The sequence below is a fragment of the Chiloscyllium punctatum genome, chromosome 8 (assembly GCF_047496795.1).
Source record: "Chiloscyllium punctatum isolate Juve2018m chromosome 8, sChiPun1.3, whole genome shotgun sequence".
In the NCBI taxonomy this organism is placed as follows: Eukaryota; Metazoa; Chordata; class Chondrichthyes; order Orectolobiformes; family Hemiscylliidae; genus Chiloscyllium; species Chiloscyllium punctatum.
The window spans coordinates 88,731,874-88,753,473 of record NC_092746.1 but is presented as its reverse complement, the minus strand read 5'-3'; the positions used below and the strand labels follow the sequence as shown (position 1 = coordinate 88,753,473).

The window sequence follows — 21,600 nt, the reverse complement described above, 5'->3', positions numbered from 1 at the left end:
CCCACATTCAATAACATCCTGGTAAATCTGTGGCCTAACCCCATACATCTGCCTTTGGCCAATATTGCTTAATGCTGAACAAAAAGTTATCCATTTCAGATTTTAAAATTACTAACTGATCTAGCATCAACTTCTTTTTTGGAAGAAAGTTGCAAACTGCTACCATGTGTGTATACAAATGCTTCCTAAGATCTCTCCTGAACGATCTGGCCCTACGTTTTAGACTATGCCCAGCAGTTCTAGAATCTCCAACCAGTGGAAATAGTTTATCTTTTTCTAACCCGTTCTTTCTTGTTATTATTTTTAAGAGTTTGATCATCCCTTAACCGTCTAAATTCTAGAGAAAACAGACTTAAATTTGTATAATCTCTCCTCATAACTTAACCTCTGAAGTCCAGGTATCAGTCTTGTAAAACTACCTTGTACTCTCTCAAAGGCCAGTTTATCCTTCCTAAGGTGTGGTGCCCAGATCTGTTTACTGTGCAGTTGGTTCTGATATAACACAATAGTTCCATTCCCATACGACCTGCGTTATTAGAAAATTACTTAATAGCAGCACCTTTTAAACTAATGGAGACCAGAATCACCAATACAGGTAAAGAAAGTTTGCGCTCTGTAAATGGTCTAAATTTTTCAATCACGTTATAGCCAATTTACATTGAAGAAACAAGCATTATAGCAGAACTGACTGTTTTCCAACTGGAGTCTAACCAGGGCTTTATAAAGCTGCCAGATAACGTCTGCATTCTTAAATACCAGTCCTCTAGATTTCAAGGCCAGCATTCTATTGGCCGCCTTGATTATTTTCTGCACCTCTTTGTGGCATTTTAAAGATCAATGATTGTAAACACCCCCATTCTGTTTGGACTTCCACTGTATCATATCATCTACAAAGTACTCTGATCTATCCTTTCTTCTGTCCAAAATAACCTTACACGTGCTTACACTGAAATCCATCTGCCATAGTTTTGCCCATTCACCTAGTCTATCAATGTCCCTTTGTAATTATATAAGATCATCTACACTATCTGCACTGCTGCCTAACTTTGTAACATTAACAAATTTGGATATGTGACTTACTATGCCATTTTCCAAGTTGTTAATAAAGCACAAATAATTAAGTCCGTATCACGGATCCTTATGGGATAATACTAGTCTATCCTGCCAATTTCAGTATCTACCTATTATCCCTACTTTCTGTTGCCTGTCACTCAAACAAATTGCCAGCCATGTCAGTAATTTGCCCTCAATTCCGTGGGCTTCTACCTTAGTTAATAGTCTCTTATGTGGGACTTTACATGGATTTCCAGAAGGCATTTGATAAACAACACTCAGACATTCCCCTGCCCACTATCTAAGTCAGCTCTTCAGAAAAATTCAAAGACGTTTGTCAGACATATCCTCCATGTCACAAATCCATGCTGGCTCTCCCTGATTAACTGAAAACTTGTGAGGTGTTCAATTACCCTATCCTCGATTATGGCCTCCAACACATTTCTCACCACAGACATTAAGCCAACTGGTCTGTAATTTCCTAGGTTTCCTCTTTTGCCCTTCTAATATGTAGAGATATACACAATTTTCCAATTTAGAAGGATGATTCCTGAAACTAGGGAACTCTGAAAGCTTTTAATTAGAGTTTCCGCAATGTGCTCCCCTACTTCTATTAACATATTCGGATGGAAACCATCAAGTCTTGGGGATTTGTCACTCATTAGTTTAATTAATTTCCTCATTATCAAATGTCTTATTTATGTTAATTTTATTCATTTCTTTCCCCAAACCATTATTAATTTCCTTGCGAGCTCCAGAAAGCCATTGTCCTTTTCTACCATAAATACTGAAGCAAACATATTCTAACATAGAGACACAGACACAACCCAATCAGTCCATGCTGAACATAATCCAGTCCTACATGCTTGCTCCTGGCCCATATCCCTCCAAACCTTTCCTATTCATGTTCTTATCTAAGTGTCTTTTACTGTTGTAACTGTGCCAAAATCCACCACTTCCTCAGGAAGTTCATTCCACGCGCAAACCACCTTCTGTGTAAAAAAAAAGCTCCCATTTCTTTTTGAAATCTTTCTCCTCTCAATTTAAAAATATGCTCCCTCAACTTGAAATCCCCAATCCTTGGGAAAAAAACATCTACTATTAACTCTATCTACACCCCTCATGATTTTATAAATCTCTGGTAGGTTACCTCTCAACCTCCTACGCTTCAGGGAAAAGGTGCCTGCCTATTCAGCCTTTCTCACACCTTCCATATCCAGCAACATCCTGGTGAATCTCTTCTGAACCCTCTCCAGCTTAATATCCTTCCTATAACTCAGCATGTCTACCATTTCCTCAAAGTCATTGACAATATCCTCACTTTCAGTCTTTCATGAGCCAACATTGATCCTGATCACTTGGTTTCTCTTTACGTAACTATGGAATTTCTTATTAATTTATGTACCTTTTGAAGTTTCTTTTCACAATCACTTTTAGTAACATTTGTAAGCTATTTTTATGGCCCTTTGCAGCAAGCCTGCTTATACAACAAGTACACGACTAAATCGTATAAATCCCACTTTGCCATTTGATCCCCCAATTCCACTGATTCCATGGGTTCCCAAGAACTTATCAATCTCATTCCTCAATATGATGAATGACTGAGGAACAGAAAAATAAAGGATGGAGAACAAAATATGGACCAGGAGTCACATGCTTTGGAGGATCTGAAAGCAAGGATAAGGAATTTTAAATCAGAATGTGGCTGGCTTGTGGCCGATGCAATTACAAATGACAAAGTGGACAAATGAACAGAATTTGAGGTGAGTTATAAAGCAAGTAGCAGAGTTGTGGTTGATTACAAATTTATGAAGAATGGAAGGCCAGATGCTGATCAGGACATCACCGGAATAGTCAAGTAAATGCATGAATGAAGTCTTCAGTTGCAGGTAAGTTGAAACAAAGACAGAATCGGAGCTGTTATGGAGGTGAAAGTTGGCAGCCTTGATGGAGTGTATTTGTAGATGGAGCCTCATCTTAGGGTTAAACAAAATTTTAAAAGATGTGAATTCACTGGCTGTGCCTCATAAATTAGAAGGAAAGTGATATAGCTCACAGCTGGGGAAGAGTGTTTGTGGCAGGGACTGATGGTAATGGTTTTAGTCATTCTGAAATTTAGTTGGAAGAAAGATCTGTCCATTCAGAACTGAACGCTGGATAAACAATAGGACAACTCAAAGAAAGTGGAAGGTCATGAAAGATAATGGTATGTTAGTGCTGGGTGTCCTATGTGGGAATTCATCTTTTCAGAAGCTGCCACCAAGGAGCAGAAAGTAGATGAGAAATAGGAGGGGACCATGAATAGATCTTATAGATTTCCAGAGGTAATATTGCAGGAGAAAAGATTGCAGATGATCCTCTGATTATGATTGAATAAATAAGAATGGAACAAGCCAACGTAATCCAATTCAGCTGGATGACAGAGGAGGAGAGGCTTTAGAGCAGGATAGTGTGGTTATCCATGTCAAAGACTGCAGATTCATCGAGGATGATAAGGGAAAAAAATGTTTACCACAGTCACATAGAATATCTCTTATGACTTTTATTAGGGTCATGGAGTAGAAAGCTTGGAGTTTAAAAAAATAAATCTGTTTCAAAATCGAGACGAGACAAAAACTCTTCTGAGGGTATGAGTCTGCAGAATTCTTTTCCTTAGCTGGATCATTCAAGGCAGAATCTTTTGATGGACAAGGGAGTCAGAGGTTATGGGGGACAAACAGGGAAATGGAATTGAGACCACAATCAGGTCAGCCATGATCTCATAACACATTCCTGCTTAGTTTTGAATCTTCTGCAGTTTGGTGCCACATTCAAATCAATGATCTGTGTTGTGAACAGGAGGAGCCCAAGTACTGATTCTTTCAGTACCACATTAGACATAGTTTTCCAACATAAGGATAACTCATTTATTCATACCCTACATATTATGCCTGTTATCCAATCCATAATCCACACCAGTACATTACCTCCTATACAATGTGCTTTAATTTTACATTCCAACATATTGTGGTGGGCTTTATCAAAAATCTTCTGAAAATCCAAATGTACAACATCCATAACCCCCTTTATCTTTATGAAATATCAATAAGTTTGTCGAACATGATTTTCCATTCACAAATCCAAGGTGACTGTGCCCCAACAGATCATTTTTAAGTTCCATTTATCACATCCTTGATATATTCTAGCATTTCCCAACTCCTGACATTAGGTTGTCAGGTCTGTAAATCCATTTTTTTTTCTATTGCTATTTCCTTCAATGGGGCATCATTTGTAAGTGTTCAAATGGCAGGAATCATTCTAGATAATGTAGACTTTTGCAAGATGATTACTAATGCATCAACTATTTCTATAGCCACTTCCTTCAACAGTTTGGGACAATAATTATCAGGTCCTGGGAACTTATCAACTTTCAGCCCTCTCAATTGCTTTAACATAACCTTCTTACTAATATCAATTCCTTAAACTCCTTATTCTCCCCAGTCACTTGGATCTCTAAATCTGGGAGATTTCTTGCATCTTCCCTCATGAAAACGGACACAAATAAATAATGTTGTTTTTCTGCCATATTATAAATTCTCCTGACCCTTTATTAAATGGACACACATTTGTCTTAGTCAAACATTTCCTTTTCACATGATCGCTGAAACTTATACAGTCAATTTTTATGTTTTTTTGCTAGATTGTATTTGTGTTCTATTCTTCCTTTCCTTATCAGTTTCTTGGTCCTCCTTTGCTATATTCTAAAAGCTTCACAATCCTCAGATTTGGGACATTTTATATGCTTTTCCTTTTGGATATTTTCCAATCAACCTGTTCAGAGATATTATTACACATCTCAAGAGCAGATAGAACTTGAACTTAGGCCTCCTGACCCAGAGGTAGTGACATTATCACTGTTCCATAAGAGCCCCTTTAATTGTATACAATTCTTTTGTTGGCCAAAGTGGATTGGCCTTTGATGCGATGTAAAGTTGATGCAAGTCAAGTAATAGTCCTTTTGAGCCTGTCCATTGCCTACGTACAATCATGTGTTTGAATACATTTTTCCAATCCAGCTCAGCCAATGTATTCATCATACTTTCAGAATTTCTCTTATTCAAATTCAATACCTTTGCTTTATATTAAGTAACCTCACTTTTAAACATAATGAAAAATTCTATCATATTGTGATCATTTATCCCTAAAGGTTTTTTACAACAAGATTATTAATTAATCCTTTTTCATTACATAATACTAGATCCAAAATTACCTGCCTTCTAGTCTGCTTAACATGTTGTTCGAGAAAAACATGCCTTAGTCACTCCAGAAGCTCTTTATCCACAGCTTTAACGATCAATTGACTTTCCTGGTTTAAATGCAAATTAAAAGTAGAGAAATTATTGGAGAAGATTCTTAGGGACAGGATTATTCACATTTGGAAAATAGAAAAGGACTTATATGCATTCGGCAGCATGGCTTTATGGAGGGGAAGTCATAGATCATAAACTTGATTGCATTTTTTGCAGAAGTCACAAAGATGATGGACGGCAGGGTGGTGGATATTGTCTACGTGTACTTTAACAAGGTCTTTGACAAGGTCCCTCATGGTAGGCCGGTACAAAGGTGAAGTCACTTGGGATCCATAGTGAGCTGGTAAGATGGATGCAGAACTGGCTTGATCAGAGAAGACAGAATAGCAGTGGAAAAGTATTTTTTTAGACTAGACATTTATGACCAATGGTATTCCAGTGATCAATGCCTGGAGTCCTGTTATTTGTAATAAATGATTTGGTGGAGAACATAAATAACCTGATTCTTAAGTTTGATTTGGCGAGATGCAGATAATGAAGAGGATTGCCAGAGGATACAACAGGATACAGGTAGGCTGGAGATTTGGCAGATGAAAACAAAATGGCAGATGGAATTTACTTCAGACAAATGCAAGGTTATGTATTTTGAAAGGTCTAATGTAGGAGGGCCCATCGTAAATGGTAGAGCCCTTAGAAGCATGAACGTAAGCAGGGAGCTAAGCATACAAGTTCACAGTTCCCTTAAAATGGCAACACAAGTGGATAAAGTGGTCAAGAAGGCATAAGGCATAATTGCTTTCTTTGATCAGGTCATAAACACTGGCAAGTTATGTTTAAGCCTTTTAGTTAGGCCACATTTGGAATAATATATAGAATTCAGGTTGTCACATTACCAGAAGGGTATGGAGGCTTTGGAGACATTACAGAAAAGGTTTATCAGGATGCTGCCTTGTTTGGAGGGTTTTAGCTATGAAGAGAGAGTGTGGAGACTTGAACATAGGTAGGTGAGGGAAAACCTAATAGAAATATAGAACATAGAACAGTACAGCACAGAACAGGCCCTTCAGCCCACGATGTTGTGCTGACCATTGATCCTCATGTATGCACCCTCAAAGTTCTGTGACCATATGCATGTCCAGCAGGCTGCTGGCAATGCATTCCATGCTCTCACAACTCTCTGTGTAAAGAACCCACCTCTGACATCTCTATACTTTCCTCCAACCAGCTTAAAACTATGACCCCTCGTGTTAGCCATTTCTGCCCTGGGAAATAGTCTCTGGCTATCGACTCTATCTATGCCTCTCATTATCTTGTATACCTCAATTAGGTCCCCTCTCCTCCTCCTTTTCTCCAATGAAGAAAGGTCCGAGCTCAGTCAACCTCTCTTCACAAGATAAGCCCTCCAGTCCAGGCAGCATCCTCGTAAACCTCCTCTGAACCCTCTCCAAAGCATCCACATCTTTCCGATAATAGGGCGACCAGAACTGGATGCAGTATTCCAAGTGCGGTCTAACCAAAGTTTTATAGAGCTGCAACAATATCTCACGACTCTTCAACTCAATCCCCCTGTTAATGAAAGCCAAAACACCATATGCTTTCTTAACAACCCTGTCCACTTGGGTGGCCATTCTAAGGGATCTATGTACCTGCACACCAAGATCCCTCTGTTCCTCCACACTGCCAAGAATCCTATCCTTAATCCTGTACTCCGCTTTCAAATTCAACCTTCCAAAATGTATCACCTCACATTTATCCAGGTTGAACTCCATCTGCCACCTCTCAGCCCATCTCTGCATCCTGTCAATGTCCTGCTGCAGCCTACAACAGCCCTCTATACTGTCAACGACACATCCAACCTTTGTGTTGTCTGCAAATTTGCTGACCCATCCTTCAATCTCCTCATCCAAGTCATTAATAAAAATTACAAACAGTAGAGGCCCAAGGACAGAGCCCTGTGGAACATCACTCACCACTGTCTTCCAGGTAGAATATTTTCCTTCTACTACCACTCGCTGTCTTCTGTTGGCCAGCCAATTCTGTATCCTGACAGCTAAGTTCCCCTGTATCCCATTCCTCCTGACCTTCTGAATGAGCCTACCATGGGGAACCTTATCAAATGCCTTTCTGAAGTCCATACACACCACATCCACAGCTCGACCCTCATCAACTTTTCTAGTCACATCCTCAAAGAACTCGATAAGGTTTGTGAGGCATGACCTGCCCCTCACAAAGCCGTGTTGACTGCATTTAATCAAGCCATGCTCTTCCAGATGGTCATAAATCCTATCCCTCAGAATCCTTTCTAACACCTTGCAGACGACAGACGTGAGACTTACTGGTCTGTAATTGCCGGGGATTTCCCTATTTCCGTTCTTGAAGAGAGGAATTACATTTGCCTCTCTCCAGTCCTCAGGTACGACTCCAGTGGAGAGCGAGGATGCAAAGATCTTCGCAAGTGGCGAAGCAATTGCGTTTCTCATTTCCCAAAGCAGCCAAGGACAAATCTGGTCCGGGCCTGGCCTTGTCAATCTTAATCTTTGACAAAAGTTTCAGCACATCAGCTTTCTCTATCCCTATCCATTCCAGCATGCACACCTACTCTTCAAAGGTTTCATTCACTACAAAGTTCGTTTCTTTCATAAAGACAGAAGCAAAAAACTCATTTAGGACTTCCTCTACCTCCTCAGACTCCATACACAAGTTCCCTGTGCTATCCCTGAGCGGCCCTACTCTTTCTTTGATCATTCTCCTTTTCCTCACATAAGTGTAAAATGCCTTTGTGTTCTCCCTAATCCGTTCTGCCAAGCCTTTTTCGTGCCCCCTCCTGGCTCTCTTCAGACCATTTCTGAGCTCCTTCCTCGCCTGCCTGTAATTCTCTAGAGCTGAGCTTGGCCCTAGCTTCCTCCACCTTATGTAAGCTACCTTCTTCCTTGTGACGAGGAGCTCCACCGCTCTCGTCATCCAAGGTTCCTTTATCTTACCCCTTCTTGCCTGTCTCAGAGGGACATATTTATTCATCACTCGCAACAACTGTTCCTTAACCAGTCTCCACATGTCTATAGGGCCTTTACCATGGAACAATTGCCCCCAGTCCATGCTTCCTAACTCATGTCTAATCGCATCATAGTTTCCTCTTCCCCAATTAAATATCCTCCCATTTTGCCTAATCCTCTCCTTCTCCATAGCTATGTAGAATGTGAGGCAGTTGCGGTCACTATCACCAAAATACTCTCCCACCACAAGATCTGACACCTGCCACAGCTCGTTTCCGAGCACCAAGTCTAGAATGGCCTCTCCCCTCGTCGGCCTGTCAACGTACTGAGTTAGGAAACCCTCCTGAACACACCTTACAAAAACAGCTCCATTCAAATCTTCTGCTCGAAGGAGGTTCCAATCAATATTGGGGAAAGTTAAAGTCACCCATTAGAACAACCCTACTACGTCCACGCTTTTCCAAAATCTGCCAACCTATGCTTTTTTCAATCTCCCTGCTGCTATTGGGGGGCCTGTAGTAAACCCCTAACGAGGTGACTGCTCCCTTGCTGTTCCTAATTTCCACCCATACTGACTCGGTAGGCAGATCTTCCTCGACAATGGAAGCTTCTGTAGCTGTGATACCCTCGCTGATTAGTAGTGCTACACCCACTCCTCTTTTTCCCCCCTCCCTATTCTTTTTGAATGCTCTAATATAAAAAAATATACAAAATGAAGGCAGGTATGGATAGTCAGAATCTTTTTCCCAGGATAGAAATGTCAATTACTATAGGACATAAGTTTAAGATAGAAGGGGGAAAGTTTAAAGGAGATGTGAGAGGCAAGGTTTTTTTTGAACACAGAAAATGGTAAGTGCCCAGAATGTGCTGCCTGAGGTGGTGGCAAAAAGAGGTACAACAGCAATATTTAAGGACTAAAAACCTGTGCTGTATAGTTCTTTGTTGTTTGATTCAAGACATTTAGTGTTACAAAGTAAACACAAATTATCAAACTATTGGGTGAACATCTCATAGATTGCACTTTAAATGGCCAATGCAGTCAAGATGGATCCCAAACATGTATTAGCAATACTGTGTGTTAATGAATCTCATTAAAACGGATTCCTGTTTTTTTTCTTCACTACAATTCGCTGCACTTCACCAGCAATGATGAGTCGCTTGACTTCTTTTAGCCCTCACTTATTTCACAGCGGAGTCACCACTCCCTGGAACTTCTCCTGAGCCCTAACTGCCTGAAGTTTGCTTACAGCAGCACTTGTGCTGCTAAGACTCACTTCCGCCTCAGCAGTTTCCAAGTTCTAAGCTGCAACTAATCTGTTCCAGAAAATACACACCCAGAAAAGCTGAAATCAGTAAGCTTTCAGGGAAGCTCCACTTGCGCTATGACAACTTAACCTGCTTTGAGCTATGCTTAACCCGACCTCACTGAATGTAGCAAATGTACTTTAACTCCCAAAACAATCTTCTTGTACTGTCATTACTACAAGTGCGCAGACACCATGTGAGCAAGCCCAACTTTCTAGCTTTTAACTTCTTAAAAGGTTGTGATCATATTGTTTTAATATATTTTTATCACATTTTCATATTAAGCAAATGAGTAAGTGAGAAATATAATGTGGGAAAATATGAGGTTATTCACTTTGGCAGGAAGAGTTTAGGAGATGAATATTATTTAAAATGTAAAGAAACTGAACAAAGCTGCACAACAGAGAAATTTTGTGCATAAATCATAAAAAGCAACCATCAACTTCAGCAGGTATCAGAAAAGACAAATGGAAAGTTGGCCTTTATTTGAAAGGAAATGGAACATAATAATAGGAAAGTCTTGTGAAAACTATGCAATTCAGATCAAAGCTGGAATATTGTTAACAGTCTTGGGCCTATTATCTAAGGAAAGATGTACTGGCATTGGATGCAGTCCAGAGAAAGTTCATGTGGCTCATTCTAGATTTGGAGAGAAGACAAATGGAATAGGTTGAGCCTGAAGTCCAAAAGAATGAGATGTGGATCTTATTGAAACACAAGATTCTTAGGGGCATGACATGGAAGGTTGCTTCCACCTGTGGAAGAGTCTAGGACCAGAGGGCATAATTTCACAATAAGTGGTAGGCCATTTAAGACAGAGATGATGAGAAATGTCTTCTCTCGCAGAGTAGTGTACTTGTGGAATTCTTTACCACAGTGGGCTGTAGAAGCTGGGTCATTGAGTATATTTCAGGCTGAAATAAACAGATTTTTAATCAGTAAGGAAATCAAGGTTATGGGGAAAGAGCAGTAAAGTGGAGTTGAGAATGATCAGATCAGCCGTGATCTCGTTGGTGAAGTTGACTCAGTAGGCTCAATCGCCTGCTTCTGCTCTTACATCTTATGAAACTAGGCTCTAAATTTAAACAAATACCAAACTTCAAAGGAAATTATGATGGAGTGAGGGGCTGGGCTGGCTGTAAAAGACTTGGTAACTTGATTTAAAAGCATGAGAATGGATTGGCAATGGTTAATATCCAAGGAAAAACTACATGTGTTGTAACATTTATACATTCCTTTTAGGCGAAAGAACACAACTGTGAAAATGGCTCATCTGTGGTTAACAAAGGAATTTAAGAACAGTGTTAGATCCAAGGTTGTTTGCTGATGCTACAAAAAAGGCCCTCATTGTCAGGTATGCTTTTTTGGTTGCCACCATGCTTTTTTACTACCAGGATGTTTCACAAAGGGCAAATATTTTTGATTGCATAATAACAGCCTTCTGCTGGTGTTCTTAGTGGACAGGGAGCAGTTTAGAATTCAGCAAAGGAGGAACAAGAGATTGATTAAGAGGGGAAATATAAAGTATGGGAGAGTAAACTTTCATGGAAAATAAAAGCAAACTGCAACAGTTTCTATAAGCATGTAAAAGGAAAAGGTTTGGTGCAAACAAATGTAGGTCTCTTACAGTCTGAAGAATTGGAGGCAGGAAATGGCTGAGTAATTAAACAAGTACATTAGTTCTATCTTCCCAGAAGAGACAAATTGCTTCTTAGAAATGCTACAGAAGCAAATGTCTAATGCGAAAGAAGCATTTAAGGAATTCATATTAACGTTTTATAAGTGCCAGAGAAATGATTAGGATGATATGCTGATAAATCCCAAAGGCTAATAATCACCATCCCAGGGAACTAAAGAAGGTGGCCATGGAAATAGTGGGTAAGTTGGTCGTCATTTCCAAACCTCTGAAGATTCTGAACAGGCTGGGCAGATTGCAGGGTGGCAAATGTAACACAAACTATTTTTTTAAAAAAGGAAAAAGAGGGAGAAAACAGGGAATTATAGTTCACTTTGCTTAATATCAGTAGTAGGAAAAGTACTGGCAATTATTATAAAGGATGAGATCACAGGACACCCAGAACATACCAATGGGATTTATGAAAGGAAAATAGTATTTCACAAACCTGCTGGAGTTTTTTTTGAGGGTGCAACTAGTAGAATAGAGGAAGGCGAAACAAGAAACTTGATACAGTTTCACATAGTTTAGTGCACTAATTCAAAACACGTGGGATTGGTGGTAATACAGCTGGCATGGATTGAAAATTGGTTAGCAGACAGGAAACAGACAGTAGGAACAAATGAGTCTTTTTCAGAGTAGAAGGCAGTGATAGTGCTTTAATGTAGGGATCGTAGCTTAGGCAAAAAGGAGAAAATGAGCACTGCAGATGCTGAAGGTCAGAGTTGAGAGTGTGATGCTGGAAAAGCACAGCAGGGCAGGCATCATCCAAGCAGCAGGTGAATTGACAATTCGGGCATAAGTCTTTATTCAGGAAGGGCTAATGCCCGAATCGTCATTTCTCCTGCTCCTCTGATGCTGTCTGACTTGCTGTGCTTTGCCAGCACCACACTCTCTTCCTAGTTTGGGCCTCAACTATTCAGAATATAAATCAATGAGTCAAATATAATATTCCCAAATTTGTTGATGACACAAAACTAAATGGGATTGTGAATGACGAGGGGATGTAAAGAGGCTTCAAGATGACATAGACTAGTTGAGTGAATGAGTAAGTATGTGGCAGATGCAGTATAATGCGGTAAATACAACGTTGTCCACTTTGGTGAGAAAAACAAATTGGCAAAGTAATATTTAAGTGGTGATAATTGGTCAAGGTGGAAATATACAAGGTGCCTCTGTCACTGAAACCAAGCATGCAGGCGCAGCAAGCAATTCAGAAAGCAAATGGTATGCCGACCTTCATGGTGAGAGGGGTTGAGTACAGGAACAAAAGAAATCGTATTGCAGCTGCACAGGGGTGTGTGTGTGTGTGTATGCGCACCTAAAGTATTCTATGCAGTTTTAACCTCCTTATCAAGCAAAAGATATACATTCCATACAGAGTACAGCTAAAATTAACTGGACTAATTCCTGGGATGGCAGTATGTCTTATGAGGAGAATGCGAATTGAGTGGACACTTTATTCACTGGAGTTCAAGAAGAATGAAAGAATCTCATTGAAATGTTTAAAATTCTGTCAGGACTGGTCAGGCTGATACAGCTATACTACCTCCCCTGACCAGAGGGTGAAGAGAAAAGGTCATTGGGAATATTGGGAAGGCCATCCGGTTGGGGGAGGGGAGAAAATTCTAGAATAGAATCTCAACAGGGTAGAAGCAAGCCATTTGGCCCATTGAGTCCATACTGACCCTCCAAAAAGCATCATTCCCACACCCCCACCCTATTTCTACAATTACCTTGACTAATTCACCTCGCCTACACATCCCTCACACTATGGGCAAATTAGCATGACCAATTCACCTAATCTGCACATCTTTGAACTGTGGGAGGAAACCAGAGCACCCAGAGGAAATCCAAACACAGGGAGAATGTGCAAAGTCCCCACAGACTGTTGCTCAAAGCTGGAACTGAACCAGGTCCCTGGTGCTGTGAGGCAGCAGTGCTAACCACTGAGCCACCGTGCCACACTTTACACAAAACACAGTGAACCTCAAAGACTGTGTTGTGAAATCCAAGATGGCGGCAATCTGAAAAGTCTGCAAGCAAGGTGGGATTCTACACCTCCCCCATTAGCCACCCTTAAGAAAGACTGGGAGCACAAAGCAGGAAAAGTACCTAGAACCTCTTAAATTTTGATTTGCAAATTCTGGGATCAAGATGAAGACGAACAAGGGAAAGGAAGCAAAAGGATTACAGCAGGCAGGGCATTCCCCTATTGTGTCAGGCGCACCCACAGTGCTGCTCCGACTCCCACAGCAGCGCCTTTGAACCTGGTGGAGCAGCAGCATTTACTCTCAGAATTCATAAAACTCTGAGGAAAAATTGAAACAATGCTAGAGCTGATCTCTGCCATGCTGAAAAAGCACGAGCAGAGGATCTAGATGTGGGATTGACATGTGGAAGTGGTCAAGCAAAGGACTGTGGCATCGGAGACTGCGACGGAGAACTTGGAGGGGCAGATCCAAACCTTGGAAGGTCAGGTTCAGGCCCTATTGGATGAGGTTGACAACCTTGAGAACCAAGATCAGAGGAAAAACTTACGGGTCATCGGTCATCCAGAATGTGAGGAGGGGAAGAGTCTGGTTGGATTCTTGGAACAGTGGCTCCCAAAGTTCCTGGGACTGGAGATCGAGTCAGGCCAGGTGAGCGTGGAGCAGACCCACTGGATTGGCGTCACCGCCCGGTCCTAGTGTGACTCCAGCATTATAAAGAGAAGCAGTTAATAACAGAAACCTCCACAAGACTGGCAAGAGATCCACAGACCCTGGCAAATAAGGTTCAAGAATAATGTTCTTCCAAGACTCTTCAAGAGCCATAATTCTCCTTTGATGAAGAAATTAAGAGACCTGAATATTCAATATTCTCTGAGGTACCCAACATTACTGCTTTTTAATCATGGAGGGTCTGTTTATATTTTCGACTCGGCAGAAAAAGCAAAAGAATTTTTGAACTCTAAAATAAATGACTTGGGCAGTCGGGGGAGTAGATAATTATGGACAATGGTATATGTTTTTGCTCTTTCTTTGTTCTTTTCCCTTGGTTTTTGGTCCTCTAGGCGTGGCACTGCTTTGGTGTAAAACATAGTTTGTTTAATATTTCATCCATTTCATAATTATCTGTTACTTCACTGCTCTTTTTTCTGGGTGAGGGGTGGTTATTTCTTTTGTGTAAATTTGTATGGAATTGAAGTATGGAGGGGGAGTGGACGGCATCCATTGTTAATGTCCATGGGTGTAAATAACTTGTTTTCTTTGTCTGTGCATTGCTTGGGTCTGCGGCACAGCCTTAGCTGGAAGGAACCAGGATGGCTGTAAGGTTTGGAAAGAATGCCCCCTATGGGTGACAGGGGAAATCTCTAGCAATTTGTGGTTTAGACGTTTATTCGTTCAATTTAAGCGTAGTGGTTAGTTTTTTTAGTTTCAGTAGAATTTGTAGGGATAGTTTTTTTTAGATTCTGTAAAGTCTGTGTTTTTTTCCATTTGCTGCACATTCAATAAGCTTCTTCCTCTATGGTGGGCGGTCATGGCGGTTCAGATGGTGCACCTGGAATATAATAGTGAACTATTCTCCCGGTTAAAGGAAAAAGGTGCTCTCAAACCTTAGGAAGGAAAGGATTGACATTACTCTGCTGCAGGAGACACACTTAACTGATGGGGAACATTTGAAGTCACAGCAGGGGGATATAATAGGGTATTCTTCTTCAACTCTGAAAGTAGAGGTATGGCCAGACTGGTACAAAAGAACCTCCCTTTCCAGATAATAGATCAAATCAGGGATGAACCCAGGCAGTTCAGCATTCTCAAGACCTTAATACACAGAGAACAGTATGGCATCTTGAACGTTTATTGTTCCCCAGCGCACACCCTCAAAGTTTTCATTGACGCAGGCTTTAAATTCATGGCTCTTGAGGTGCACCGCCCGATCATTGGAGGAGACTTTAATCGTCTCATGGACCCCGGGGAAGACAAGATGCCAAGGGATCTGTTAGGTATACCCTTGCAATCTAGGCAGCTTGTGGACTTGTGTAGGGAGTTGGGGCTAGTGGATGTATGGAGGTGTCTCCACCCTAATGAGAGGAATTTTACCTTCTACTCCAACCCACACAAGTGCCACATAAGAACTAATGTGTTCTTTATTACTTTGGTTGTTTAGGCTCATTGTTTAGACTGCAGGATTGGGAACATAACTATTTCGGACCATGTGGCAGTGTACTTGGATATCAAGATTAAGGGTAATGAAACTGGTGCACGGCCCCGGCGCATGGATCCATTTCTGTGAAGGTTGGCAATTTTGTGGAGTACACTACAAGAGAGTTCAGGGTCTTCTGGACCATCAATTCGGTACGGCCAGTAATCCATCAGTGCTTTGGGAGACCACCAATGTGTATGTAAGGGGGTTGATTATCTCATACTCAACAACCAGAAAGAGGCAGAGAGGGAAGCAGCAGCTGGTGCTTGAGGCCTGGCTGGAAGCAGCCGAGTCAGCATATTATAACAGGCCATCTGTGGTTAAGTTACAGCGGGTCATGGCTCTCCAGGCTGCTCTGGACTCTGCACTTACAGGAGGCGGCAAAAGGAGAGGTCTCCTTTGCAAAGCAAAGGTTGTTCGAATATAGGGATAACCCAGGTAAATTCCTGGCTTACCTGGCTAGAAAGGAAAGTGCTTCTCAGTCCATTGTATCTATTAGCGAGAGAGTTGGTACTATCACCCATGAGCTGAAAATGATTAATGCCAGATTTTGGGAATTCTATACAGAGTTACACTGGTCAGAGGGCTTTGAGGATGAGTAGAGAGAATGGACTCCTTTTTCGAGAACTTGGACTTCTCTGGTATAATTGCAGAGCAGGCCTCCATTTTAAATACACTCCTGACAATACAAGGAGTACAAGAGGCAGTAAGGCAGCTCCAAAGTGGCAAATCACGTGGCCCAGATGGGTTCCCAAGTGAGTTTTACAAGGAGTTTATATACATGTTGGCTGAGCCACTTCTGCGGATGTATAGTCACTTGTATAGCCAGGACTGCCTTCCGCCCTCCCTTAGAGAGGTCAATATCTCCCCTATTTTAAGGGAAGAAAGAGACCCCAAGGACTGCGCCTCCTACAGGCCTATTTCATTGTTGAGTGTAGACTTCAAAATTTTATCAAAGATGCTGGCCCTAAGGCTGGAAAAGGTACTGCCTGTTATTATAAAAGAAGGCCAGACAGGTTTTATCAAGGGTCGAAGCTTGATATCAGGAGGGTATTGAATATAGTGCAAGTATGTCAGCAGAGAATGATTCCGCGTCGGTGGTCTCCCTGGATGCAGAAAAGGTGTTTGTTCAGGTGGAATGGTCGTATCTCTTTGTGTTCTGGATTGTTTTGGTCTTGGAGTGCCTTTGCTCAGTGGGTGGCAGTGCTATATAATGATCCTAAGGCAGCGTTATCACAAACAGGGTTAAATCGGATTATACTAGTGGGAGAGGTAGCCGACATGGGTGTCCTGTCGTGCCCCTGCTATTTACCTTAGTAACTGAACCGTTGGTAGAGGCCACCCGGAAGGATCCTGAAATAGTAGGGAGGTAAAAATAGTAGGAAGGCCAAAGGATGTCCTTCTGTTTCTGACTAACCAGGAAAAATCTGTACCCCAGCTAAAACAAAAAATTAAATTATTTGGTAGTTTTTTGGGATACAGGATAAATTTTATAAAGTTGAAAGCCATGTCCCTGTGGGATTGGTGGGAGTGCCTGAGCTGGAGGATGGAACGCAGTTTCTCTTTCAGGGTCGCTAAAAGGTTTTCTCTACTTGGGAATTTTTATTACCCACCCCCGTCTTCTATCAGATGTACAGAGGTAACTTTTGCAATTGTTTGATAGGATAAAACAAGACCTGCAGCGATGGGAAGTATTACTATTAGCATGGTTTGGCTGAATAGCCTTGATTAAAATGAATGTTCTTCCTCAGCTATTATATCCTAATAGGACGCTCCTGTTGTTGCTACCCTGACAGGTGCTGTAGAAGTTCACTGGCTGGCTTGGGTCCTTTATTTGGCGTTCCCTAATTAAATTTACTAAACTCCAACTCCAACCCCAGGGTATGGGGGGTGTGGATCTCCCAGATCTGAAGAGATGCCAATTAGGCACCCTGTTGTCATATGTGGGTGACTGGGTGCGTAAGAACTAAAGGTCGATATGGCTTGATGTTGAGACCTCACAGGCAGGGCGTCCCCTCTTAAATTTACTATTTATGGATAAGATGAAATCCTTGGCTGAGCATTGTAAGAGCCCAATTATCTTAAACATACTGAAAGCATGGAGAATAATGCGGAAGGGTAAGGGCAATTTGCTTAAGACCTCGCTGTTTACCCCCTTTGTGGGAGCTCCAGGATTCAGGCTGGGGCCAATGGACTTTGGCTTCAAAGCATGGGAGAGCAAGGAAATCTCCTGTTTGGGAGACGTATTTGAGGGAGAGGTCTTGATGTCTTTTAACCAATTAAGTCATAAATATGGGCTACTTAGTAGGGACCTCTTCCAATACTTCCAGGTTAGGGATTACATACATAGGAGGACCATGCTCTTGGCTCAGCCCTACAAGCCGGACAGAGAAAGCAGAGTGCTCCAATGTGTGGGCGCTCTCTCGGTCAGTACCATATATCATTTACAGAGAGGTAGTAACTTGGAAGATACGCAGATACTCCATGGAATCTGGAATCAGAAACTAGGAGAAATTTCATCAGAAACATGGGAGGATATATGGGAGAATGTGAAGAAAATCTCAATATTCAATAAAGCACAAGCTATGCAATTCAAGGTTCTTCACATGGCCCATATGGCACCAGAGAGGTTAGCAAATTACAAGAAGGATCGTCTCCAGGATAGCCTAAATGTAAAATTAGCACAGGCACCCTTATACATTGCTTCTTGTCATATTTCAAGATTCGTAGATACTCAGGTGCCATAGTGAATGAGTTGGAGAAGATCCCGGGAATTAAGGCAGACCCGGTGTCCCTTCTTTTGGGAATCTGCCCTCTCAGAATGAACATAGGAAGACGTTATTTAACATTCTTACATACTGTGCAAGAGGAACATTATAATGAACTGGACTTCAGAAAAATCCCCAGGTCTTACAGGGTGGTGCAGATTCGTGATGGAGCACATCCCCCAAGATTATCTTACAAATATGGAGCAATTTTATAAGACGTGGCAACCCTTTTTAAATTACATAGACATGGATTTGCCGGTGATACTGACTAGAGCCTTTGTCTAGGCGTGGGGGCCAGATTTGGTAAATACTGGTATAATAACTGTTGCTCCTGTGGACAGGAACTTTGGTGAAGGTGTAGCGAGTAGAGTAATGTAATTTAATTTAATTTAATTTCACTTCATTTAATTTGATTTTAGTTTAATTTGAGTAAGTATAGGACAATTGAATCCTGTAGGGCAGTAGGGTAGTTTATTATTATATTACAATAATATTAGCAATGTTGTATTATCCCTATTCTTTTGTATGTTTGTATTTTTATAATTTTTTTGTAAAAATGTTTTCCAATAAAAATATATTAAAAAAAGACTGTGCGGTGGTCATTCCATCCTACGCTGTCATGGACAATTTTATCTACAGTAGGCAGATTGATGAGGATGAGGTGAAGTATGTTTTTCCCCTCACTACCTGCTACAGATCCAGTGAGCAGCTCTGTCCTTTAGGATTTGACCAGCTGGTCAGTAGTGGTGATACTGAGATACTGTTGGTGATGGATATTGAAGCCCTCCATCTAAAATACATTCTGGGCCCTTTTCACCTTCAATGATTTCTCATGTTTAGATTTAGATTTTATTGTCATGTGTACACAAATAAAGAAGTACAGGGAAAAGTGTCTAATGTCGCCACACATGGGACCATCTTATGTACAGAAGTATCTAGGTACAGAAATCTCAGGTACAAAGTAGTAAAGAAACAAAGTTTAAAAAGTTAAGCATTTTAGACTGTCACAGAATAAGCAGAAAAGAAAGAAACAAAGTAACAGTTACCATTAAAGTTTTTAATGTAAACTAGAAAGATAAAGGAATAAATTTTTAAAAGTTTAACAGTCTTGGAGTGCTTATTGGGGGACCAATCTCTTCCCCTTAGGTCACTCTCTGGGAGACCTTAGCTGTCTGTTCCCGCCGCTGCAAATACCAGGGAACCTCCCGCACTGCTCACTTTTCCCATATTGGGTTACAGTGCCACTATTGCAGTTGCTCCCGCTGAAGCTGCCACCTTAGATCTCCTCCTGCTGCCTTGGAACAAGTCCAGGAACAACCCATTCGCAGCCTCCGATTGCAGGACCTGCTCACAGTCTCTGATCACCTGGCTATGCCCCACTCTCACTGGTAGCTGCTTCAAATACTGGATTGACAGACCACCACAGGCCTCCACACACTGGGCCAGGAGGACCCCTTGCCAGGTCTGCACTGAGTCTGGGAGAAGAAAGAAGACAAGAAACAGAGAGAAAAAAAAAGACAGAAACGTAAGGAATGGATGCGCTCCAGCTGAGCGCCTTACTCTGAAACATCTCGAGTCCACCATATAGTATTCAACTTGAAAGAATGCTGATTCATCAGCTTTTTCTTGGGCGGGGATGTTCATATCGAGTGACTTCATGGGATAGAACATAAAACATTACAGCGCAGTAGGGGCCCTTCGGCCCTCAATGTTACGCTGATCTGACTGACCAATCTGAAGCCTATTTATCCTACACTATTCCATTTTCATCGATATGTCTATCCAATGACCATTTAAGTGCTCTTAAGTTTGGCAAGTCTACTACTGTTGTAGACAGTGCATTCCACACCCCTACTGCTCTCTGAGTAAAGAAACTACCTCTGACATCTGTCCTCTATGGATGTAGGTTTGCTCACTGAGCTGGAAGCTTTGTTTTCAGATGTTTCATCACCATACTAGGTAACATCTTCAGTGAGCCTCCGAATGAAACACTGGTGGTGTAGCCCACTTTATATTTATATATTTGAGTTTCCTTGGGCTAGTGATGTCATTTCCTATGGTGACATCATTTCCTAGGATGATGTCATTGCCTGTTCTTTTTCTCAGGGGTGATAAATGGGATCCAAGTCAATGTGTTTGTTGATATAGAGCCATGCTTCTAGGAATTCTTGTGTATGTCTCTGTTTGGCTTGTCCTAAGATGGATGTGTTGTCCCAATCGAAGTGGTGTCCTTCCTCATCCACAACAGACTCCGTAAATACAACCAGAAAATTTTGCACCAAAAAACTTTCGTCACTAATGCAACAGGAGAAAGTGAGGACTGCAGATGTTGGAGATCAGAGTTGAAAATGTGTTGCTGGAAAAGCGCAGCAGGTCAGGCAGCATCCAAGGAACAGGAGAATCGATGTTTCGGGCATCAGCCCTTCTTCAGGAATTTCAGACTGAAGGAGGGCTGATGCCCGAAACATCGATTCTCCTGTTCCTTGGACGCTGCCTGACCTGCTGCGCTTTTCCAGCAACACATTTTTAGCTCACTAATGCAACAGACCATGAATGGACAAACACAGTACAAATAGCCATAGGTATTAGACAGCGACATACACAGAAAATGAAATAAACTAGACCTGCAGAAAAATAACTAGACAAACTTACACAAAATAACAACACTGACAACACAGAAGCATGGATAAAAATTAAACTTATCTGACTGACCCTTAACAGGCACTGAAAAAAAGTCTTAGTAAGAGGATTAAATTATAACTTCCAGGATGCGGACAAAAAAAGATTTCTTAGCAGCATTAGAAACAATACTGAAAGACAACAAACTCACAAAAGAAACCCAGCAAACCATCAGACAGGCAATCGCATCAACATTAATCAGGGAAAAGGAAGAAAACACACTCAATAAACAAGAAAGAAAAGCACTAAAAAGACTAAAAAACAATAAAAACATTGTTATCCTACCAGCAGACAAAGGACACTTGACAGTCACCTTAAATCAAAGAGACTACTTTGAGAAAGCAAATGCACAACCTGCAGATACAAACACTTACCAACAAGTGGCAATAGACCCAACCCCACAACTAGAGAACTGAATCAAAGCCCTACTCAAAAAAACTCTAGAAATCTGGAGAAATAAGTAAGACCAACTTTCAAAAAAATGAAACCAGACCGATCTAACACACCATGCTTCTATGGATTACCCAAAATTCATAAACCAGGGCCCCCCCTCCCTCAGACCCATAGTCTCATTACCTGCAAGACAAACTTACAGATTGGCCAAGGAGCTACACAAAAGACTAAAACACTTAGTAGAAGACTCACACCAC

General features: G+C 41.3%; 1 protein-coding gene across 1 annotated transcript in view; it reads right to left on the bottom strand.

Annotated features, from left to right (window-relative positions):
• LOC140480731 (patched domain-containing protein 3-like) overlaps nt 1–21,600 on the bottom strand; it is a 46,298-nt gene that overhangs the window by 11,021 nt on the left and 13,677 nt on the right. The gene's annotated exons all lie outside the window — the stretch shown is intronic.